At 31.3% G+C, this 27,189-nt stretch overlaps 1 long non-coding RNA gene across 1 annotated transcript; it reads left to right on the top strand.

The window, feature by feature from the left end:
* Positions 1–650: 650 nt before the first annotated feature.
* On the top strand, positions 651–2,707 carry LOC139904993 (uncharacterized). Its single transcript, XR_011779372.1, has 2 exons — positions 651–1,314; positions 1,367–2,707. It is a non-coding gene; the product is annotated as an uncharacterized lncRNA (long non-coding RNA).
* Positions 2,708–27,189: the final 24,482 nt, after the last annotated feature.

Raw genomic sequence — 27,189 nt, 5'->3', positions numbered from 1 at the left:
TCCTTTGCCAATTTGTCAATAAGTTCTTCCACAGAACTCATTTTATTGAACTGTTGAGCCCTACGTGACGTGTTAGCAACTTGAGTTGGCCTTGATGAAGCTTTAGGAGTTGAGAGATAGCTGGGACAGTTTGGCCAAAGGGATGGTACTACATCTGGCTTGAGGTACCTGTAAAAGAAAGACAGTTATAAGCATACGCATCAAAAGTGAGCAGCTTTCTTACCTCTTCTTTAGAGCCTTGTCAAGGGTCTGGCTTCTTTTAGACTCACAGATGAAATCAGATTATTTGAAATACAGGGGAACACAGCTTTGTACTTTTGATGGTGCCTAATCTGTCTTCCTCAGATCTGTTTCTCTTGGAATGGCTCTCAGCAAGGCAGTATCAAGTCCGGCGGTTTTCTCTTTGTTTGGCCACAGATGGATCGTAATACGGCTCGTTGTCATAGCCCGTTCTACACCCTGTTGCACAACACTTTTGGGCATGATTGGAATTACAAAACACAATAAAGATGTCGTCCAAAATGTAACTAATAATTATTAGTTATTACTTATTATCTTACCAAACACGTTGCATTGTTTTTTTTCAATGGACCCATGTTGCACGCGTATTTGAATGCATGTATGCACGTGCCCGGTCTTGCTTACAGGAGTCCTTGATGCAGTATATCTGCTTTGAGCCTTGAAATAGACTCATACTATGCCGGAGGAGTCTGACCCCTCTAGCAACGCAATGACCAAAGGGGATTTTCTCATAGGGCTTCGAAGGACGAGCTTAGAAACTATTTATCACTGAAACGAATCAACATGTTGGAAAAGTGGATGAAGCTTTTTCAATGGGCTGAAATTGAAGTTAACTCTCGCCTGACGCATCGAGAGGAGAAATGGAGAACCTGTTTAAGATGTTAGTAGTGGTAGAGATGAAACTGGAGAGGAAGAGTCCTTTGGTCACTATTTGACAGAACTATGAATGCAAGCTGAAGATTTCGGAGATCCGGCCCTACTCCGGTTGATAGGAGTTTTTGGGAGGGAGGAGTACTTTATTTTTTACTCTATCACTCTCAGTCGAATGGCCTAGCAATTATTGCTTCATAAACAAAAATCCTAACTCATCAAACGAGTAATATGTATTTGATCATTGTTTCTATATCGAGCTTCTTCACTTGAATGTGGTAGATACCTGATGTCTTCGAATCTTATCTGAATTTAGTTGAACTATGGTGTATTAGAATTTGAACTATCTCTTTCACTAAACTCCTTATATTTCTCTGCAATAAACTGTATAACTCACTTTTTACAACACCATAATTGACTTAGGTATATCATATTTAAATACTACAATATTTTTTTCTAATTCTAACTCTTCTAGGATTTGTTGCTTGATATAATTTGTTCGAAAAATGGATACTTAGGACTATACTTGATTTTGTTACTCAGGAGTGATTATATACAGATATGTCAAAAACCTATTCTAATACAGAGTTGGCTCTTCTTAAGCTTGTCAGAAAAAAGTGTTCCAAGCTCGTAGTGTAAATTCAGCATAAATGTGCTAATATACTTATTAACCTTTCTTTGTATAAGAATGAATTATTTCGAGAATTGATAAAGAAATAACTCGAATTTTATATATGCTGTGGAATTGGATAGATAAGGAATTACATCTTTACGATCTACAAAATTAAATTACAATAAAACACAAATTGATTATATCATATAAATAGTCTTATTATTTAATTAAATATATCTTTTTTTTTGTACCTTGGTAAACAATATTTTAACTTATTATTTTATAAAAACATTAGTTTTAATTTTTTAATATACTAAATACAATATTCTTTAATATTATAGTAAAATCCTTAGGCAATGTAGTTCTTGTGCATCTAAATTTATATAACAGAACTTTTACTCTTGCAGTTATGCAATTAATTTCCGATTGAAATAAAAATAAGAAAAATCTTTATGCACAAGATGCAACTTAAAATTGAAAAAAAACCAACAATAAATAACTTGGTCCATTATATTAATTATATGCATACACTCGAATAAAAAATGTTAGGATGTCTCTAGTCAAAGGTGAAAATCCAGTGTGGAATGGTTATGTAAAAAAAAAACCAAAAATCAACATGGTAACCCAAGGAATACTAGAAACTACTGGAAAGGAAACAAAAATATCGTGCTCACACAAGGAGGCCGACTCTCTCTATGCCTATAACTACAAAAAGGAGAAATGACTAATATGATTTATGAACATTGATAAATTTATCCGACTCGTAACAATTTATCACAATCCTAAATTAATCAATTTCTTAACTTATCCTAAATTATATTTATCCTTTAACATAGTTTCTTAGAAGTTCATTTCTACTTGAAGGTATTATGATAACTAACGGCAGTTGAGTATTTACTTTTATTATTTTTCTGATTTAAAGTCATATCATAGTTATATATTTTTAGAGATTTGCAGACATAACAAGTTTTTGGATAATGATTGTGATATATATCTGACAATATAAATACTATTCCTTGTTGGTGTTGAAGATTAACTAGAGAAATTTATATAGCAGGTAAATTTCCCCACAATGTTCTCAACTAATAATTTTCTCAAATCTTATCCCTGAAAGACGATCAATATGATATGCAAATTGCACTGCCATGTATGAATTATGTTCTTATAATGCAATTAGTTAAGTCTTTTATATGAATTTAAATCTTTTTATTTAATTTAAATCGGACTTTTTTATTTGGGTATATTTAATTTTTATATCTACATGAACACGGTTAGAATTAGTTTATATAATAAATGTATATACTTATAAACAGTCATGAGCATTTAAAAGTAATTGAATCTTGAAGTATTTATCAGAAATTTTCCGTCTGTTTGGCCCGAAACACTAAATTAGCTTTGGAAAAGAGCCTCACACTTGACGCACTTGTCGGGAGGATGGTATTCATCTTAAGAAAGACTTTCTTAATTCTCCTCTACGACAGTATAGAATAAATCTCACTTGATTCATCAGACAAGTATCGGTTGACTTCTTGCTCAAAAGTGTCAGTTCTTCTTGGTCTTTTGATATAGAAGCTACAAGAAGCTGTTTCCGTCTGCACTGTTTGGTTTGACACAGAGTCTGAATCATCTATTGCTCTGAGATCTTCAGTTAGATGTCTTTGAGCCTAGTTTCTATGCTCACGTTCTTATAAGAACTCTACTTTGAATTCGTAGAGACAGTCTGAGGCAAGAATCATCTCCTTAGATTCAAAATAGAGAACAACTCGCTTCTTTAGTCCCTCCATCGCTGCATCAACCAATATTTTGTATTTATCAACTTTCTCTCTGGTATCTACAATGTAACTTAAGACACTGAATTGTCGGAAGGAGGTGTGCCAAAACACAAATATATATTTGTGTTTTAAGTGATAGAGTACGAAAAAACATAGCTTTATCCCCTTGCAGGCGATCTAAGGAAACTGATATAGGCTTCATTACAATTACGTATTCATCCAGGAAGTTGTACTACTGGGGCGTGAAAGGTCTGACATTGGCAGTAGCTAGGACAGATTGGAAAGAACTAAGATCCTTCATTTTCCTAATACGTTATATATTAATTTAAATTTGATGGGTCAGATTAAATAGACACATAGATTTTGGTATTTAAAAAAAAGGAATGCAGATAAGTTTAATATGCATTTAAATTACATACCTAAATGTATTGGAAGTCCTGAAGCTAATTCTGTGGTGTTATTCCGGCTAAAAAGGACGTCAAGGTCTATAACATCCACATCATCCTCGTTTTCATCTTTCTCTTCTCCACATTCTTCTACTGGAAAGTTATAGGTAGGTAAAGAAAGACTTATGGTATCATTGTTTAAAAGACTGATGTGATTATCAGCTGCCTGCTTTATTATGATTTTTGAGAGTATAACAAAAATATTTATTATCAAAACGTTTAATGAAGATATACTACGTATAATTGACTTAGACATTTATTATCCGTTACAGTAGATTTGAAAACGTCACACTCCCTGAAATTATAATTTACTATGAACCATATTCTCAGAATAATAACTAATGAGAAGACAAAGTAGAGTATTTCGAAATATATTTGAAGTTCCAAGTTTAAAAAAGAAGGTTTTAGTTAAATATAATCTACATGCTAAAAAAATAAACCATCATACATTTATATTAAATATACAAAATTTAACAATTAGAATCAAATAACTAATAATAACAATAAGTTAAAAATACAGAATATTGAAGTAATAGATTGATACAAATAATATTTTCTTGTTCTGACATCGGAATCCAGTTAAATATGTCCTAACTTTAGGTTGCAAAACACAAGCCAGACGTGGAGTTTAATCAAAAAGATCATCACCCTTTTTCCCTCAAGTGCAAGTTGCATATACAGTTGTGCACAGGATAGATATATCTCTACCTATGAGATCTTAATAATTATTAATAGTGAAGTAAATGTCAAAATCATAAAATTAGACAATAAATATACTAATAAAAAAATGTTAGAATTAAATCCATCTTAAAGATTTAGTGCAAAAGCTAATTAGGTAGTAATGTCCGGCGATATTAATCCTTATTAAGAGCATCAAAAGTTATTTCCCCCGTTATTTATGCTTGTATAACAACATACTATTATCATGAAAGATACACACAATTGCTAATTATAATGCTACGCCCAAAGCAACTACCCACGTTGTTGTGACCATTTAAGCAGTTGTTTTTGCCTTTTATGAGTTTTCTGAACACCATTTCTTGGAGCTTATCAACCATAGCTAATCCTTAAGTGATAAAAAAGTAATATTTATTTACTATGTATTATTGGAAACCCTAATGATTATACCCAAGTCTTTAAGTGAAGAAACTAATGTCAGACAAACTAGTTGCGAACCATCCAAAGCTATTACCTCCGTTTTTGTGACCATTTAAGCACTTGTTTTTCCATTTAATGAGTTGTGTATCATAATTTTTGATAATTTTAGCTAAAATAGAATCATATTTTATGATTAGATTAAAAAAAAAAAAAAAAAAAAATACTTACTGTTAGATGGTACAAAATTCAGAGTTCCATTTCGTAATTTGGTGTGGATGACTCTAAACATGCTGAAAATTATCTTAACTTCACAATTTACAATAGGGGTATTTCTATAAATGACATAATTACCAACATCCTCCATTAATTAATGATGGTTCCTCCTCGGGAAGAGAAGAATTTACCCGTGTATTTCTCCATAAATTTTTTTGAACGTAGGATGATTAGCAATGGATAAGGTTATATTATATGCAATAATCATCTTTGTGAGATCAGAGTTATAGGGTACGTTTAATAAAATCTACCTTCACCAATTTCTCTTTCTAATTATTCTTCCTTTTTTTTTCTCTCTCTCTTTCTATACCGATAACTTTTTCCCCTAGACTCAACTAGATATTAATCTTAATATATTAAAATGCATCAAACTGGTTTCTTGGGGAGTTGATAAAGACAGTAGGGATTGTTTCATGGTTGAGGTTGAAGACCGAAAAGCGGCTACTCCGGTTGCCACTCATCGCTAAGTACGTCGAACCCAGAACTAACTACTGTCATGTCTGACGATTGGGCGTCCTATAGGCGAGTACATTCCTTAGGTATACAACACTTTACTGTGGTGCATAAGAGAAATTATGTGGACCCCTTGACTGTAGCTCATACTCAGACTATTGAGTCTTTGTGGAGTCGAGTTAAGGGCATGATGCGTAAGCTAGGTGTTTTAATACTTCAGGAGATCTCTTTCCCCCTATCTCCCAGAGTATATGTTTTGAAAGAAATTCTCAAAGGATAAAGTTTTTGATCACATTGTGGATCATATTATCGAGCTATATCCACGATCAGTGTCTGTACGAGTAAAGGGATTGAAGAAAAAACACATATTAGTAACTATTGCTTCTCTGAACCTCTGATAATCCAAGGAGTTTCTAGAAAACTTTTAGAAGTTCTTGGATAATCAGACAAAAAAATAAATAAAGAGTAGAATACTGGATAATCAAAAGGTAAGAATAAATCATGTTATTGGTTTACAAGGATTCTATATTTTTTTTTATCTCAATAGGTGAAGTATATTGGATATTTATTGGAAGTGGAGTCTTGGGGAAAAAAAGTAAACGGAAATATATAAGAATAAGAAATGATTGGGTACGTAGAAAATTGCTCTCTTACCATACCCATAACTATTCCATAGTCAAGTGATTTACAATTTGTGGGAGATGAGATATTTCATTGAAAGTAATCAATGTATGTACACACAAAATCAGGTTCATAATTTTTTAATATAAATTAATTTTATTTTAGGGAACCCCAAACACAATAATAATTATATCCATAATGAAGAAAAAAAAAGTTGTAATCTTTGTAAAGAAATAGTTACATAAAGACCCCTTAGAAACAATAAAAAATGAACGACCAAATTAACGCCGTTCATTTTTTCCGTGTTCATAGTTCATTCGTTCGAAAGTGAACGGTCAGTGTGAACGCCGTTCATTTTTACCTTCAATATCCAAGTCTGCTATATACCTATAATTAAAAGAAAAACTTGGATTTCCTGAAAATTGTACCTTACGAAATGGACAAGCAGGCTGTCAAATCATGTGATTATGCTCTATAGGATGAAACTGTTGTTCTAAATTAAAGTGACAGAAAATTTTCTATAATATCTAAGGAAAAGAAAAATAATTTTTGCTAATTCAAAAGTGCCTTCATGTAATGGCTAATTGTTGTCTATAAATATTGCAATGCAATCTTATTATATAATGATTTTTTTCCTATGTTTGATTAAAGTCACCCAAGAAATTACAATTGTAACACTTGATTTTTGCGAATTATACGTAGAAATTTCATAAATATAATTATTTTGCTCAAAATTTTGATTAAAGTATAATATAACTAGCAAGGGGGTATCCAGGGTTGTTCGTGCCCAGGAAAGAGATGGAAGTCACATTGAGAATGGCTAATGCAATTTTTTTAGTGTTTAGATCCCTTCAGTATGAGGGAGCGTAGGATGTTATCAGAGGCATGATAATATAGTGCCTATATATTATATGAAATGAATTATTATTAATTAAAAATAAATAAATTGTGTTATAAACTAAAATGACATCCCAAAATATCTGCACGAAATTTTTTTTCTAGATTAAGAGTCCGTCTATTATTTTTTTCAAAAAATTATCAAATCAAAATCCCAATTTATTAGCATTGTAAAGAGGGATACAAACCTACCAAGATTTTTTTAAAACTTGCAATACCAAAAAAGTTACGGAGAATAATGTCATCAAAAAAATAAACCTCCATAACAGGTTCATTTTTGCAAATATTGTAAAAATTATGAAATAAAATGTTCAGCTGATAAAAATAACATGTATGTTAGGGTCTTTAATTATATGTCCAAAATACATTGTTTTTTGGTATTTTTGACGTTTGATGAAAAAATGAGCAAAAAAAAAAAAAAAATGAAAAATTATTCAGAAAACGACAGATATTTCAGTTAAATATAAATTCTTATGTGTCAGATTTATATGCAAACAAATTTCTAGACAAATTTATAAATAATTTTTTTTTTTTACAATTCACCATTGGAAATCCATCTTTTTACACCTTAAAAAAACAAAAAAAAACTGAAAGGGTAATTCTCACCGATTACTTTTTTTGCCCATAAATTTTCTTTTGATTTTGAATAAATTTAGAAAACATCTTTATTCGTATATATGCTTTTTTTTTAGACCCCAGTCACTTTTTGATATATAACTTAACCTCTATCTAATCCTCTTGAGCTCCAAAAAAACCTTTTTATGTTTTGGATATAGAATAAGCACCCCTTATATGACCCTTTCCCCAACATTGACACTCCCTTCTTATACTAACCAGATTTAAAAGAAACACCCTTTCAAAGTTTCAGCTTCTTAGGCCCAACGGCATGGGCCTCCATAAAAATACACACACACAAACCGTATTATACATTTACAAATAATAAGTCTTTGTATACTGAAGAGTATTTCATTTTGAATACTTCTTCAAAAAAAAAAAAAAAAAAAATTATACATAATATTGTTATATTCATATATATAACAAACATCTCATCATTTATTTTTTATTAATGAAGATAATGAATTAAACAAAACCCTGATGAGAGTTACATTGTATTTTAAATATAATTAAAACTCAACTCGATTAAGCACAATATTATGCTTTGCGAATGTATAGATAAATAGGTGAGTTATAGTCAGAGTAATCCATAGTAATATGGACCTCACGCCACTGCCAACTTCAAAATTGAAAATTTATGGAAAATAGAAAAAGAATGAACTACCTAATGTGAAGCTTAGTCACTTTAGTGAAAATCAGATAAAATATACTGCCTCTATAGCAATACCATACCCATTCACAATTTTACCTTTACGTACAACAGATTACATCACTTAATCACGTAAATGTACGTTGCTTTTTATAATACTCCCCAAGCAGATACAATTATTTGCCTAGACAACAAAATTTAGATCAAAATTGATCAAGTGGTAGTCGTTTTGCCACTTGGTTTTAGCTCTGTTCTTTGGAGAATAATAGAAAATGAGCTCAGAAATGAACACTCCTTTATGATTTTTTCCGTTCATCATTCAAATTGTTTCCGTTTCAGTATCTACTTTTTAGATCAGCGGCCGTTAAACTTTAGATTAGGAGTGGCCAACCTATGGCGATGAAGGGTTATTGTATGCAAATATATATACATGTGGGAAGTCATATTACCCTCAGATTATCTGTAATCTCAAGAAGACCCACAGTTTTTACATCAGATATCTAGTCACTCTATTGAATTGTCCCCTCCCTAGTTTAAACAGGGCCAGTTTTACCGTAAGCGGATCCCTATTCTTTGCTTTTTTTTAAAGTTACACTAAAATTAATCAAAACTAATACTTGATGGTGTTTATTGTATCCCTCATCCTTACCTCCAAAAAGAGAAAGAAAAAGGCCCGAAATCTGTTGGTAGTTCTTCTCAACTGTAGAAATATACTATATTAATTAGTGGAGGTGGGAAAAAGTCATTTTACTACAAGTCCAAGTTGTGTCTTAAGTCTTTATCACAAATCCTTGAGTATTATCATCGTGTATAATTTAACTTCTCATTATTCTTTTGAAAAAAAATCAAGTCCATAATTATAAATAGGGTTGTGACTTCTGTTGTGGCGAGTCCGCACGTCCGCACTTGCTATCTAGTTCCTTTGTTTCATTCTATGAGCTAATTATTATTTTAAATAAAAAATACTGATAGAACTGATACTTGTACTCCCACAAATCCTTCTTTTTCTTTCTGTACTTAAACTCAAATTTTTCTCGACAAAAGTCGAAAACTTAATTATAATATAGGATTCATTGTGTTAAAAATTTTCTTAGCTCAGTATAAAATAGATTTCGAGTTCAACTCGAGTCGTGAGTTAAAATAATTATAGTTTAACTAATTAATGTTCAGGGCATCAATAAGAGTAGTGGAAAATCGACAGCAGACAAAAAATATATTATGTAAATTTTCAAAGTCATTTAATTATGCATATTGCAGTTTAAAATTTGTTTTTAATCTAATGATCTCATTTTTCTATATTTCTGGTTTTCTTGATTTCAAATTGTAATGTCATTGTACAATTTTCCATATTTAATTTCTTCAAAGTATTACACATAATAATTACTTTCTTTTATTTGAGCATCTTTTTCTCAAGACCCCATTTAAAGGCAGCTTATATACCTTAATAAATTATAATTGGCTTTCTGTTGTAGCTATTTGGTAAGTTATCAATCATCAGAAAGGAAATCTGAAATAAAAGGTTTATCCTCACCACCCCTATTTTTAATATCTACCTATTTTATTAGAATGTATGTACATATTTACACAATATCCTTCAATAATTTGCAAAAGGTATTAAAAAATAAATATATACTCTAGTTTATATACTATAATTATTACAAGTCAATTTCCCAAGATTTTTTCCCATTTTCTAATTGATTTTTTACCCTTTATGGTTCATGGTAAAATATTGTTAGTTAGGAAGTATATAGGTCATTTGTATTGTCTCTCCTTAACTCGAGTCAAACTGAGTCGTTAAAAATGGACTCGAGTTAATAAATTAGAAAAGGAAAAAATAAGATAATTTTTTTTTGAGCCCTAGTGAGATAATATTTTTAGTAAACTGTAAGCAGGGCTGTAGCCACCGAGATATATGTGTGTGTGTGAATGGGGTAACATCCCCGAATGGATTATTAACATAACAAAATGTGATGTTATTAGGGAAATTGAGATATTTTAAGTAATTACTATAAAAAAAAATTGAAATGTCTATTTAAAAAAAAAATCATTCGAAATTGGAGTCTGAAAAATTAATGAGATTGTCTTTTCTATCGCATTGGGGGAGGGAGCATAAAAAAGGGCAATAAAAATAGTTAACCTTATTTATTAATAAAAGTCATTTTAAAAATATAAACAAAAATTTTTTTCTACAAAAATGCCATAAAATTCAATATGGACACAGTTTAATAAAAGAGGTCATACAAAGGCCCTTTACAAAAAAGGTCATTTAAAAAATCAACAACATAGTTAACAAAAAAACACGTCATTTGAAAACATTTCTAAACATTTTAGTAACATTTTAGTAAGAAGGTTAGTTAGAAATTGTGCTTGATTTGAAAATTTCTTAGAAACAGCGCCACAAAATCCAAAACCTTTGACGAGGTTTAGTGATACAAATTAATCTACAACAATAAATATTAAGTTAACTCGAACCTTCTCAAATTTGAAAATAGACAAAACCATTATATTTTGAGTCGAACTAAGTCGTTAATTATTGTTCTAGTCGACACATCACTATAATTATTAATGTGAAGATATTATTAATAGAATTGTAGTACTCAATCACTTTTTAGCAGACGAGTTTTTGTTGTTATTATTAACTCTGACAGTGTTTTCAAATTTTTTAAAGCTGTTGTCATTATTATTTTATTCAATAAAGACAGAACATCTAAGTATAAAGTAATAACTAGTGTGTGTGCTTAAAGAAAGAAAGAGGAGGGTTTTCTCCTTGTGAGTTATAAGTGTAAGTCATTTTTGGACTCTGAGTAGAATTGAGAATCGATATCGGAGATTTGTGTCTATTTTCTTCTTCTCACTGTATCATTAACTGTAATTAAAAGTAATGTAAATTTAAATAAATGAACATAAATTTGAGCGATTTTATCGTTCTTTTAAAATGTCAAATGCGCTCCCGCTTTCGATTCAAAACAATGAGTGCGTTCTCGCTATCTAATGCTTTTCTATTACATAACCATATAATAAAAACATACATATAACATAAATACCACACAGCTCCCTTCCAGGGATGAGATAATGATTCAATATAACTTAATACAATAGAGCAATAGCACTAATATGAATATTAGTCAATATCATTATTTTCAGACCAATCTTAAATATCGTCGACTACGGACTAGAACTTTTCCATTCCAATGAAATTTTCTTTCAAAAAGATATCCAATTCTATCCTATCTTTTTGTAACATTGGGAGATCGTTTGTTTTTTTAGTCAATCTTTCATTTAAGCTATACCTTCCCTTCTCCTCTCCCTCCAAAGAATCAAACATATCCTTCCAATCTCTTCTATGCTGTTTCCGCCTTGTAGGTCGAAAAGTCCACTTTGGATCTTTACAAACAAATTGTCATGGCGTGACGTATTCCATGATTTCAACAACCTTTCCACAAATTCATTCAATGGTATATCTCCTTACTTGGATCTTTTAGCCACTAAAGACTTCAACGATTTCAGAGAAGCTTCAGCTAACCCATTCGATTGTGGATAATGGGATGATTACATTCGGTGTTCAATATACCACGTCAATTTAAACGACTTGAACTCACTCGAGATAAGTTGCCGTCCACTGTTCGTTGCAATCTAACAAAGATACTATTGAGTGCACTTATATCTTGTGATGTTCTGGGATCTGATCTCTAAATTCTAATTTCCGTTCATCAACTATGTATATCGACATATGCTATGTATTTCTTCCCAGTATATTAAAAAAGATCGCATTTGACATCTTCAAAAATTAGCGTTGGTCGAACGTCTTTTTGTATTGACTCTGGATATTGACCAGGAAATCTTTTCTGAATTTCCTCACATTTTTCCATTAAATTTTTATAGCCAAATTTATTAGGGTCCAATAAGCTGCTTGTCGACATCATGGCTTTGTTGCATCAATTCCCTGCTTTGCAAAGTAAGTCTAATCAAAATTTCCATCTTGCTTTCACGAGTATAACAATTCTATCTTAATATATTGATAATCCTTCCCTTGTCCATTGTCCAAACAAACCTCCAACATGTCCGATTCAACCGTCATTAGCAAATGTTACACTTGGAGTGTCCCGCTAACTTTTACTACCCTACTCATTAGTTAGAACATATTAAAATATATAGGCCATTGCTCTAGAGTTCCTTGCTTGACAACATGTGATCCATAGGACCGGTAACTATTGTCTTATCCAATGCGATCCCGGTAATTGAATTCCCATTGGGATCATGTACTGTAAGAGCTTTACTGCGCCATGTATAATAAGCAAGTGATTCTTTATTAATCCTCACACATTCTACTTATCATGACGTCATTAGGATCAGTGACGTTACTATTACATGTTAAAAATATACATGTATATAACATAAATACTACAAACTCACAGCTGCTTGCAGCTAATCTAATGAAACGTCATGGCAGCTTAACTATTCTTCTTCAAAACATTCTTCAACTGTAAAGGGTACCATTTATTTGCGGTTTTTTTTGCTAATATTCCTCAAATGTTCACGATTTACTTTCCTAATTATGTTGAGATTCAGTTCAGAAGAGTAAATAGAAGTTATTTTTTTTTAGCAATAGGAAATGTATAATAATGATTGTTAGCTACTTAAGTATTTATAAAGAACATATCATTATTATCAATCATCATTTCCAAATAAGTGAAATTGCTTAACCAAGCGTAAAACATGTGTAAATCAATAGCTTAAATATAATAAAGGATTATACCAATATAATAATTATTTTGTAACTCTTTATTTATTAAATAAACACAATAAAGGGCTTTCCAACTTTTTTACGACTACAGAGCTCTACAGGATTTTTTTAATATGTTGGAGTGATGTTTCTTGGTATACTGGTACTTTAGTGACACGTCAATATTAAACGAAAGGACATCATTTTTCTCTTCTCTCTGATTGGTTTAACATTGTCAGTCGTAGATAGTTCCTAATTTTGAGCCTAGTTATTGAATTCCATTCCTTTACCAAGTTTGAAGAATTTGAGCTTAATATCAAAAATAGAATAAAAGGTGAGTACATAATACATATGAATACATAAATAGAGAATAAATACAACTAAGTTACGCATGGTTATGGTCCTAGGTGCTACAACAGGGAGAAGGCTCTCACTTTTTGAAAGACAATAACAATAAAAAGATGTATAATAATGTTGACATCAATATTATGACTAAAAAGGATGTCTTTTTTTTTTTTTTTTGTTGAATATTTAATGATCCTGTGCTCTAAAAAAGAATTATCGCCTATCATCGGTGTAAATTGATTTAAAAACGCATAATAAAATAAATATATATGAAAGTATAATGAATTTAAATGTACTATTGTGTAGTAGAAAATATAGTGTTAAATCAATTTGCATTACTCCACGAATGTAAATTTCCATCAACAAAACACGCTGAAAATTGAATTAAAAGTAGCTTAACTTCAATGTCTCAATCAAAGAATTAGAAATGGATGGATTTCAGTTGAAAGATAAAAATGATGACACTAAACTCTTGACTGTCTCCACCCATCTCATAAATTTTTAAATAAAAGCCTATAATTGACCAAAGTATGTCTATGAACTATTGGGCTAAATGTACCTACTACATATTTATGATGTAAAAAAATAATTGGACACTGTTTCCTTTTCTTTATTTTTGTTCAAGATCTTTTTTTTGGTATGAACTCATCACATATACAGTAGGAGTCCTAGACTTGTATTGTACCTTAATATTGGATTTGAAATTGGTCCAGTCCTGTTCCGTCTCTATTATCGTTCTTTGAAAAACCTTCAAAATTTTAGAGCACCCTCTATGTGAAAGGTACTGTTTACTGAGATAAATCAGTTTACAAATTAAATTAGTTTAGTTGGACTCGAAGTATCCGTCAGGCCATTATTCGTAATTCATACCTAATAAAAGGATTTATTAATCTAACAAAAATTGGGGAAGATTGTTTTATGATGACGTCATTAGTTACAGTGAATATTTCGTTACATTTAGCACGGCGTTACTTCGCTAACACAAAAATATCTTATGTACCTTGTTGTCAGCGGTCGATCGATCACCTTCTTTCACCTGAAAAGTCATAGGTATTTTATAATTTATTCTTTTTGACAAATAAACGAAGTATTAAGTTATACTATACTTATGCTCCGTTTCCAAAAGAACAGGATTACAATTTCTTGTGGATCCCTCGTCGCTATTTTATTATTTCTATGAAGAATTTATAGAAATACAAGTGTATAACTGCACTATTAACAAAATATTACTAGGCAATATTTTAATACAGTGTCGAATAAAAAACTATGTAAGATTTTAATAGTTTGAAATATATATGTATACAATTCGTTTTAAAAACATTGGATAAATAATATCTCAATGATAGTCTGGGAGTACTTACCAATTGTCTTATTTGGCTAACTAATTAAACTAGGATTTCGGGCTCTTGTTCTCTTTTTTTTTTTTTGAGTAAAGGTTACGTAATTCAATAAAGGTAACGACGTATTAGTTTCATCTTTATTTCGTAAAGAAAAGAAAACAATTGTTTTTGTTAGAGAAAACAATGAAATATATTGTTTCGTATAGTCTTCGTCTTGTAATGTCATGCAAAAAACATTTTATCACAAAACATTTTATTTAGTAACAGCTGACAAAATTAACTCTGATCGGTGATATTTATGATTACATCTTTAAACAAAAATGGTTCTATGGCACACTTTCGCGTTCTTTTTAGACGTATCTTTCAGATTTAGGACGATGAATCAAAAATTTTAAATTGCTAAATAGGTATTTATCAGTCCCAAAATTTTGTACTCATGATTTGAGACTTGTTTTAATATTTTAATTATTAAAGGTGATACAAAATGTTGGATTCGTTTTTTTATAAGATAGGTTATAATTTTTTTGGTCCTATAAAAAAATATATTATACTGAGTACAAGTTGTGATTTTGGTATGATTTTTTAGCTTGTACAATCAATTTAAAAGAGATTGGTTACCACATCTATCAAGTATATACGCTTATAATTTTCAAACCAACCCGTAGACAATTTATTTATAACAATTTTGATTATTATAATCTCAACAATTCTCCCTCAAAAAAATGTAAAGATTCTTTGATTTAATATTTTTTTAAGAGGTAAAAATGCCATCATAAATTACATTTTGGATGCAAGTAAATTACTAACGTGGCATTTTTTCTCCTCTAAAACAAGAAACATTTTAAAGCAAACTTTTTATTTTTAAAGGGATAATTAGTGAGGTTTGAATGGTTGTATATGCAATAAATTGCATCTATATAAAAATCTATAAAAAAATTTATCAGTGTCGTAGAAAATGTCATTTTTATATTATCTCCGATATTTTTATAATTTTACATATACACGATAAATTGGAACTACTTTAAACTTCATCCAGATCCATAATGTGGATATTCTGGGTTAAATCATACTAATATAAAAGGTTGCGTGAACAATACACTTTAACTTCCACCACAATTGTTTTGACAACAAACAATAGTCATTATGGAACAAGCAAGGAGAGACGAGATCCTCGAATTGGCTCACGCGGGACACAAGCCCTCTGCTATCTACAAGCTTCTTAACTACCCCAAGACCGCGGTGTATCCAATGCCTGGGAAGTTGAGGGGAAGGTCTGCCGCAAGGCCCACAACATGAGAAGTGACCGAATCCGCACTCCCCGCTTCCTTGAAGGCCTCCGGAAGTCCATCAAGGCTTCGCCGGGGACTTCCTTGTCCAGGTTGGCTAAGAACTGTGGAGTGAACAAGCAGCTGGTCTCCAAGGCTGTGAATGAGGACATACCGAATGGCCAAACAACACTTCCTCATTGCATCCATGAAGGCCACAAGGCTCACCAACGGTAAGCGTCTCCTCAATTACCTGAAGAGCCATGGAGGAAGAATCATCTTGTTCTCCGACGAGAAGAACTGGACTGTCAAGGAGAGAGAAGAGGTCCCTGCAGTCTTCACCACAAAGTTCCCGCCCTCCGTGATGACCCTGGGTGTCATCTGCAGCACCGGTGAGGTGATGTCTCCTTTCTTCTTCAATCCCAAGGAAAGGGTTAACGCGATAAGGTACTACGAAGTCATGGAGGAGTTCGTCATCCCCTGGACGAAGGATACGACCACTGGAAGGGAGTTCATATTCCAACAAGACCAGTGCCCGCACACATCGCCATGAGGACCACTAACCTCTTCAACTCCAACGACATCACTTTCTGGGATCGCAACACCTGGCCCTCCAACTCACCCGACCTGAATCCGTGTGATTACTACTGGTAGGGGAAGTTGGAGAGGGAGGTGTGCAAGGTCAGCCACAAGAGCATCGCGGCCCTGAAGGGCTCCATTACGAGGGACTAGAATGCTGTCGATTCCGCGGAAGTCATCAGGGCATGCAAATCCTTTAGGGGCAGGATGGAGAAGATGGTGGCTGCTGAGGGAGGACATGTTGAATAAATTTATTGTTTAATATCATGTCTAACTTTTTCATATTAACAAATACACTCCAAATTCCATTTTTATCAAGCAGGTTGAATTTTAAGATAGTTCCAATTTATCGTGGACACCCTGTAGTTTAAAATTAGATAAAAGCTCAAAAATCTAAAATTTAAGCTGTCTTTGACTTCCACTTTAGTAGTAACTTGAATCTGTATTTTTTCTTGATTGTTCAATTGGAAGTGGAGAAAATTTATGCCAGGGAGACCAATAGAATAATCTTGAAACTTGAACAACTTGAAATTAACTTTAACTTAATTTGTTAACTTTTATTCAACTAGTTATAAAAAAATAAAATAATGATTAACTTTAACTTAACTAGTTAAAAAGATAAGTTAACTTGCCCATCACTACCCATGATATATGTAGAAATCCACATTAAGAGACGGAGCCAAGAGTTTACTAATGTGTCCTTGAATATTTAGGAATTAATAGACATAAGACCCCCATAATTCTCAGACACCGATTGCTCTCATTTTCCCTTCTGTAATAATAAGATTTCCATTAGATATATATCAACTTTTTAAACAAATTTCTTTTTCGTGTAACGCGAAACTTTTTGAATCCAAATTAAAGTAATGAAGAATCGTTTTGAGAACGCTACCGTGTGGGATTACAGGAAAATTCACTGTGCTCTTTTATTCCCCAAAAAGTTCAACTCCCTCTTTTCACCCAAAGGCAGGTTCTTCCTGAGGCAAGTTCATCACATGAAAAAAAAACTTCTTTTTAAAAAAAATAATACTAGCAGTAGTACCCGGCATTGCCCAGAGTAATTAGGCATCGCCTAAAAGACAAATTTTTATTCAATAAAATAGAAGATAACTCTCCAAGAAATCAGGAGTCTTACTTTCCGTTTTTTATGAGTACACTCACACGTCAGTACTCAATACAATAATACTTATATCAATTGATATGACGGGTTCTCTCCTCAAGAATGAAAGAATAATAATAAGAGTTTGAGAAAAAAAATAATAAGTTGAGATGACGGATAATTATTTTAGTCTTAAGATTGATCACTAATAAAAACAAACAAAATTAATTTTAATATATTAGCATTTATATTCATAGCCGTACGTCAGTATTGAGCTTTGTCCACTTCAGCGGACCAACAAAAAGCAAAATTTTATCCAACTACCAATCTGTCTACCAATCCCATATGTAAATATAGATCCATTATGTCATAATTAATTATTAAAATCTATTATATATGACTTATGAACAACTCTTAATAGTACTGAGTCATTGTAATAAAATTACGTATTTGTTGCAATTCAACACAAAAGCAAGCTAGAATATTTTTTCTCAAAATTGAACATGGAATACATTTTCCAACAAATTATAATTCCTTTCAATGAACAAATGATTTTGCTTAATCCTTTGGAGGCACCGCAAATTGTACTTAAAGTAGCTAAAATTCACTGCCACATTTATAGAATTAGGAAATTAATAAATTATATTTGTAAGACAATATTGGGGCCAAATTAAGTCAAATAGATAAAACAGAGATTTTAAACTACAGTTAACACTTTCGGGTATCTCAATTCATCCCAGAAATTTGAATTCAAACCCTATAATTGACCGTAATATCTCTTTGAAATATTGCCTGTCATTTTATGAATGTAAATGATTGAACCTTTGAATATATGATTCGTGTATCTTTCATAAGAATAAATAGTTTTTTTAACTAAACCCCGACATGTAGGCTACATTAAAAAATACATTGCAGCCAAGATTAATAGAAATACTTTTTATTATTGATTGCAGCCAGTAACGTTAAACATAATATCTAACTCAAATATCAACCCAATGTGGATTACTTTAAATCCATATGAAAAATGTGTGTGCGTCTTTGTTTTTTTATTTTTGGCTGTAAAACACTTTTGGAATTATTTAGAGCGTGAGAATGAGTTTAATTGAATACAAGATAAATTAAAATCTTACTGCTTAAAAGGGACATGATAAAAATTATATACTTTTTAGATTGAACTGTTGCAGCAAATAAGAGTTTAAAAAGTTATTTATTATCAGAATTGTATCCCGGAAAGCGGAAAACGTATTTAACAGAGAGTTGGTGATTTGTTCTATCTGTGAGTTAAGACCATTAAGACTTGTGAACATAATCTGCAATCTTTTCTGTTGATGTAACGGTTATACAGTTCATTATACTATCGATCAATATCTTCATCCGTTATTCTTTTCTAAATACTTAAGGAGGTTTAAATTGGTTGACTTAATTTTATATTTCAAAACTTTTACTCTCATTCTTGCCCCGTCCATTTTATACTCCTTCCTTTCTGAATAAATTGGCATTGACATTCCTTTTGATTTTATTTTCCCCAATGTTTGCCTGAAGAAAATTATGGTCAGACAGTCTATTGGACGATATTCTCGCAAGATCTAATCTGTGCTGTAGCATTTGCCCTGTTTAAATATCCCACCTTGACCACTGAAAATCAACCGTTCACCCTTGTAAAGCAGACAGAAAAATCTTTCTGACATACGACGCTGTTTATATTTGATTCAAATTTTAACATAATATACTCAAAATGCATATTAACTCTATTTATTAATCATATTTTTAAGACACCAATAAAAAACGTAACCAGAAACTTGTTATACATACACACTCCTGTAATATTTCTTTAAAACTACTACATTATTATTTCTTTAAAAAAAAAATATATATTTAAAAAAATATTTATCTCCAAGGATTTTTGTTCCATTTTCCTTTTTTTGAATGATTCCATTTTGAAATATTAAAATTCTCATCTTATCGTGAATATTGATGCGATCCTGGTAAATCATTCCCAAGAAAGGAGTCCAATCTACTCCAGTATGAAGTTTGGTACTTTTCCTTGGATGAACTCTCGTCTCATCGTCTCTCGTGGAATTGAGAATCTGAATTCGAATATCTCTTGAGATGGATAGTCAAGTTAGAAGTATCTTCCTTCAATTTCCTAGATCTTCCTTTTACAAGGCATGACGTCGTAAAATTGGCATTAAAATCGGCAAAAATATGATGATAATGTTGACTATTTCTTAGTACGACCTTATAAAAAATGGGATAACTACAAAATGGAACAAACATCCTTGGAGATGTATATTTTTTAAATAGATCTTTTTTTAAATTGTACATTGAATATTTTCTATGATATAAGCTTTGATATTCTTCATCACTATGTATTATGAATAAATTATAAGGGTGATAATGGAAGAGTCCCGTTTTTCATCATTTTTCAGCCTAAAAATGTATATATATCGAGTTCAGAACAAGATACAGAATCAATAAAAACACTTGTGGGTCATTCCACACCATGTGTACACATCCTCACGGCATGACCATCACCGATTTTGATGATTTTTGGTGAGCTGGCTTTTCTATATAAAAGAAGAGAGTGCGTGAAATATTAGGGTTCTGTGACTCACTTGGAACGTTCTATGCCCGCTCAAAGTTGGCCCTAATTAATTGGATCAGTGTTGTTTTGAAGGTCATAATTAGACCAATCACTTAGAGTTCGTGTGTATAGTGAGTCAAAAGTTGAATCTGTTATATAATTTCAAATTAAAATTAAAATTATTGACTCTATCGTAATGTTATTTTTATTGTTATTTAATAAAATATCTAAATTTTCAATTATATTATACTTACCTAAATAGGAATCCTAATTTATTTTATTACTCAACAGAAAATATGTATATTATATAAAATACGAGTTAGAGCAATAATACTTATATACTGTAAAAGTGGCTCTGCATACTTTAGTTAATGCTCTTATTGAAAGTGATCCAATTAAGATCTAAATTTTGGATATGTTTGAAAAAATATGTAGAGACATGTTCTCCCAAAATTAAAACAAAATCGGGGTTACTGCATGGCAGGGGTACCATTTTGAAGGAAGCACCAGAGATGCAAACTTTTATTTTTGATTCAAATAAGAATATGAATAAATATAAGTTGTTGTTTGTGTTCTTAAGCATCTTTTGACGTAATTTTTTTTTGTAAAATCGAGCCACTATGAAAGGAATTATGGTATTTTGAACAACACATGCCCAACACATTATGCCCAACTTTGAGCAGGCCTAGAACGGGCAAGGTGAGTATTTCACACACTCTCTTCTTTCATATAGAAATGCCAGCTCACCAAAAATCATCAAAATCGGTGATGATCATGGGGTAAATTGCAAAAAAGTGTGTTCATTTGACGTGGAATGACTCTTTACATTAGTTGTATTAATCCTACTTTTAATTTTAGGATTGTTTTAAGGGTAAAAAATCACACTCAAGGATAATAGTTCTGAATTAGTATAATCCCAGATATTTCAGAATTCAGATGATAGAGAGAAAAACTGAGATTAGCTTTGGATTCTGCGCTTATAGATAAATTCGATTAATGCCTTCCCTTTATTTGTAATGACATAATGTTATTTACCTTTCAAATAAACTATCTTAGCGTAAAAACAATTGACAAACTAAGGGCATTATTCATTTTCAAATAATGCCTATAACATATGGTGTTTTTTTTTAAACATTTTAGTTGTATTTTCTCAAAATGGGATGATCACATACAAAATATGTGCACATATTTAGAATCTATATGTAATGTTGCAAAATAATAAACTAACTTTCTTGTCGGTAATTGATTTTTTTTCTTTTTATTCTATGAAAAAATATATTGTGTTTGAAAGTTGTGTCATAAGTTCCTTAAATATTAATTGATTTATCTAACTCTTATTGTTTTAATTCTTTTGGAATAGTTGTCAAAAAAATATACAATAATTCATAATAAATTTGCTCTTCTTTTACAAAAAAATTAAGAAATGATTTTAAACATCATCAGTTTATCTTTAATTCATACATTTTAGTTAGGCTACTTATTTGTGTTCATTCCATTATAACCCTAAATCTACTCACTCCATCCTGTAAGGCTATCTAGGTTGTATTAGGTAGTTAAATTATCCCTAAAATGAAATAAAGTGTAAGAGGGTCGAATTAGGGTTTTTTGAAGTATGGATAGAGTGGACATTTTTTTAAGTAAAAAAAGAGCACAAGGAGAAGGCGGGAGCGAGACATATGGTACTACTGAATTAAGACCCTTGTTAATATCAGCTGCCAGTTATATGATTTTGGAAAGAGAAAATGAACTACTGCTATAAAGAGGAGATTGTTATAATATTATAAATACCTTCGCTAGCGAAGTAGAACAGAGATTTTATGTTCATATCCCTATGCACAGTCGTGTTTTGTATCAAAAAGTGTAAGCACAAAGAAAGACAAACAAAACAAATTGTGTCGCAGAAAAAACGACGCCAGACCTCATAACTCAGGTGGTGAGCAGCCCAGGAAAATCACCGACTATTCCATTCGTTGTTTGTAATGTCATTCTGTGCATTCCGTTAAGTTTTGCAACTCCAGTCATTGAGTGAGCTAAAAAGTCAGGGAAGAGCCATCAGCAGTTGAATGAATAAAAACAGCCGAAGGAGTAAAAGTAATAGAAGATTTCCCATGGCGTACTCTAAGAAGAAAAAACTATACAGTGAGAACAGTATAGAACCAAGAACAGACAGACAGTTACATGCTCATTATTCCCACGGGGAGTTTAAATTCCTTTCGTATCATATGTTCCGAGACTGTGGTGATGATCAAAAGCAGTAATGTAAAGCGCTACTATGAGACAAAACATAAATCGTTCGAGAAACATACCCGATCAAATCTCAACTGTGGACACAGAAAAATAACGAACTCAGAGCCTAGTATAATCGGTTCATATCAATAATGATGCATTAATTCACTGCTCAATAATGTACGAATGAATGTTCACTTTAAGTATTGTGGATTTTTGGGAATGATGTAAGTAGAAAGGGGAATAAAGCCGAAACAAGTAGGTTCAATAACCACAGATAGAGCTCCAGGCATGGTAGGGAGAGAGAAATGAGGTGGGGCAAGGATGAATGAGGACAATCCTGAGCTTATCTCTTACCATTGCATAATTCATCAATTGGCCTTGTGCTCCACCCTATCAGATGAGTAGACTAAGGTGATGATTACAATGATGATAATCAGCATCACATGATCAGGGAATTTCTCCGAAAAGTTGATTCATATACTGATGACCTTCTGCTGAATAGGAACGTAAGATGGCTCAGCACAGGTGAGGAGTTGGAGCGCTTCTGATCCATCTGAAGGGAAATCGCAGCATTCCTGAGACAGACGAAAAGGCAGAGGGACAGCCCTTTTTCTCTCTTTTTAGTAGATGAAAATAAGATGGATATTGGGGTTTTTCTGGTTCATATCACTGCACACCTGAATGAACTGAATTTATAGCTACAAGACAATGAATATTGAGTTAGTGACCTGATGAGAGCTGTCCTCTCTTTCCAGAGGAAACTTGAGTTGTTGAAGGAAGACTTACAGGGAGACTGTACATACTTTCTCACTGTTCAGGAACAAGTTTAGGGTGAAAGAGAGCAGACTTCATTTGTTGACTGTGTTGACAATTTGATTGCAAACTTCAACAAACTTTTTGAAAGCTTCAGCCTATCAAAAGTAGCTCACCTTGTTCATTCAGAACCCATTCCTCATTGCAGATGTGAAGGAGTTCACGAAGAAAGTCACAAAACACTTCAAATTGGCAATGCCTGGACAATTTAGATATAACTGGTGGATTTTGAAGCAGATACGGCACTGTAAGATCATTTTGGAGGAACTGATCCTGTTAATTTCTGGCTCCAAATAGTCTCGGAGACAGCTTATGAGGAAAGTAGTCCGTCTTGTATATCAGTTTAGGTTCACCAATGAACGCCATCACATGTGTATCAGAATGTCCCTCACACCATTCCAGGCTAGATTTAAAATCCTGTTGGAACAAGCTAAATCTCACTTATCTCACGGAACAAGAGAAAACAATTCATTTTTTTTTCCTCGAATGAAATACTTTTCAAAAGCTCTTTGACATATATTTTATTTTTAAGAACAGTGCTTATTTTAATTGCAATCAGAAAAAGGGTACTTATTATTATTTCTTACAAATATATTTATATTTATTTGAAATTAAAGGATAAAAATAATTGAATAATAATTAACTTGGAACTTCATTGTATAATATGTTTCATTTACACATATTTGCATATTTCTCTCAAACTTTTTACATGAGTTTATAATGGGCACATCATATAATGTTCATTAAACATGTGTCATTTTTCCAATAATGAGGTATATATATATTTTTAGATATGATTCATGTTCTCTATTTTGAGACACTCATTAAATGAAGGTGACGTGACGACAAGCCAATCCAGCTGAGTGAGTCTTACTTCGAAGAAGTGTCATACTATAGTTACATATCATTTATGATCCCTCCAGTTCAATAAGAAAACGGATAATAAATATAGTAGAAAAATTATTGAATTGTTCTTTCTTTATTTGATTTGACAATCAGTTATTGACTTACTACAGACGATTATGGATACTAGTCTAATTTAATAAATAGGGCACTGAATCATAACGCAAGTTTATAGCATTATGATGTTCCAGAAATTAAATTAACTCTATTATAGCGTTATTTGAAATATTTCAATGGCAGAAACACGTCACATATCATCCTCTAAAATCATAACATAATAGGCAGGTAGTTTTAAAAACTAAACTTTAATCACTATATGTCTCGCTACTGCACTTCCTGCCACTCACCTGTAAGCCCAGTCCTAGGTATGGGTAATTGGAATATTGCTGGAATTTTTTTTATATGCAAGATAAAAATCTATTAGGGAGGAAGTTTTTGTATAAAAAAAAGTTTTAAAGTAATTAAGTTTTTAGTTGTAAGTTGTATTTTCTTAATATATATAAATAGTCATTAATAAAAAACTTGATTTTTTTCTCTAAATGGGCAATAAATTGTCAAATAAAGATATTATGAGAATTTAAAACAAATAAGGGAATAAAAAATGTTTAACTCATTCAAACCTATTAGGTATCGGAAGTATTTTTTGTTGAATATAGATTTTTAAAAATATCTCTAGGATCATAGTAACATAATTTAAATCAATAAATACATTCTAGCTCATCCTACTTGCCGATAAAATTATGGGACACTGGTGTCCCGTTGAGTCTGAAATAAGTTTTTTTCCCTTTAAAAAATTTAAGTTAAAGTATTCATTTTTTTCATATTTATTACCTCTTTGAGTAATTTTACTTTATATTCTACTAGAATAAATAATTATAGATGATACTGTTGTTTATAATTTAGTAGTAATATTTTTAAAATGTTCCTTGAATTAGTCAAATGGAGCTGCACTGATTAAGTACAAGTAAACAATTACTTTAACTGACCTAGGAAATGTAATTAAAGTCAATATAGGTACATAATCTATGTTTGCTTATCTTGGAACAACTCTGAGTCGTAGCTAGGCACATTGATAGTTATGGTAATCGTTAGCCTCTTCGGAGTTGCAAACTGAAGAATGAATTTTTTTCTTTAAGCTTTATTATTTAATTTCTGAGGATTGAACTTCCTTTTCGACTACATACAATCATAAACAAAACCGAATTGAACATTTGTGTGTGTGTGGTCACAAAAGACGGAGGATTTGTTGCAGAGGTATAATTGTAAGTTCGTATTGAACTCTGAGTAAAATTGATGATCGAAATCGGAGTCATTCTTGTTAATGCCCTTGATTATTTTTTTCTCTCCCTCCTCCATCGTCACATCTGATTCTTGCTGATCTCTTCCAAAACATTTTTCAAATTGTCAGGCTTTCCATGTAATTTTTTTTTTTTTACAAATAAAAAATGATGACGACTTACAGTCCCAATTATATTGGGATTCAGTTGAGAAGAGTAAATATAAGTTAGTTTTTTTGCAGTAGGATAATGTATAATAATGGTCGTTTGCTACTCAAGTAGTTACTTTTATAAACAACAAACCATTATTATCAATCATCATTTCTGTCAATTAAACAGGGGATATTTTTGAAAGTAACTTCTATCTTTTAAGGTACATTAAAAGAATACAAATAACAAAAGTTATATTTTCTTTATCTTCTCTTGCACATTACACTTATTTTCTTTGTGTTTTTTTTTTTTTTGTAAAGTTTCGGATATTTTATGTTGTTTTAGTTAAAACATTATCTTTATCAGTTCATCCAGTTTAGTAACTATTTCAAAGACCTTAATAGAGGTTGTATTTTCCCTAGGATAGTCGAATCAAGTAAGATGTGCTGTTGTTGCTTCATTTGTGTAGTTTAGCACATCTCAAAACTTGTTTGTCATTACTTTTGCCACCGAAGTTGTTTGTTTATTTTTTATTCACCAGGGGAACGAAAAAAGTTACCGATTGATTTTTATCAAACTAGGTGATAAGACTATATGTCGTCAAAGTTGAATACCATTGTATTTTTAGAGGTCTAGGTCATAATTCAATGTAACACAAAACGTAAAAAATACATAATCAACTATATCTTTAGAACAGATTAAGGTGTATAACTCAATTTTATTTTAGGCGGAGGTTTTGCGAATTCCAGTTTCATTCTGTATTTTTATTTTTCGATATAACTCGACTGTTTTCCTAATTAATCCACTAAAAAAATTGCAATTTGTAGTTTTTAGGGTTGGAATCTCTTTTTCTGTAATGAATTTCGTATCTGAATCATTGATCAAATTATTAATATCTTCTTCGTCTCTACTATCAACTTTATCAAAATTAGGTCACTAGTAAGAGTTTCTTAAATTTGATAACATTTATACTACGTCGAAGAAAACTATAATATACCAGTTGATACATTGACAAAAAAAAAAAAAAAAAACTCCCTTCACGCCCAGAAGGACACTAGTGATCCCAAAAAGTTCAAACATGAATAATTTCTGATGTATATATAAGAACAATTTAATATTTTAAACATTGATGTCTCATTATATATATACCAACATATTCTTTATTAACAAATCATTTCCTCAAAAAATAAAAAAGTTATAAAGGTGTCAAGTTTTTCTTTTTTTATGTGGAAAAATGATAATATTCAGAAGCGTACAAATAACAAAAACTTACTTTTGATGAATTGTTGTAAAATATTAAATGTAGTTTGACATCTTAGCTTTTAAACAAAACGAAATTGGTTTGAAAATAAAGCTGTAAGTAATATTAAATTTATGGAGCACCAGTGTTCCCTGTATGTGATACGGTTAAATATTTCCTAAAATGTACTTAATTATATGTGTGACTGCCTAAATTTGGTTAAAAATACAACTACTATAAAATACGAATATAAGTGAGAATTAGAAATTTTGATAAAAAATAATAAGATTATGTATGATCAAATTTGGCTAGTT

Source organism: Lepeophtheirus salmonis, chromosome 3, assembly GCF_016086655.4.
Source record: "Lepeophtheirus salmonis chromosome 3, UVic_Lsal_1.4, whole genome shotgun sequence".
NCBI classification, from domain to species: domain Eukaryota; kingdom Metazoa; phylum Arthropoda; class Copepoda; order Siphonostomatoida; family Caligidae; genus Lepeophtheirus; species Lepeophtheirus salmonis.
The sequence above is the reverse complement of the archived record's forward strand: the minus strand, read 5'-3'. Positions and strand labels throughout refer to the sequence as shown.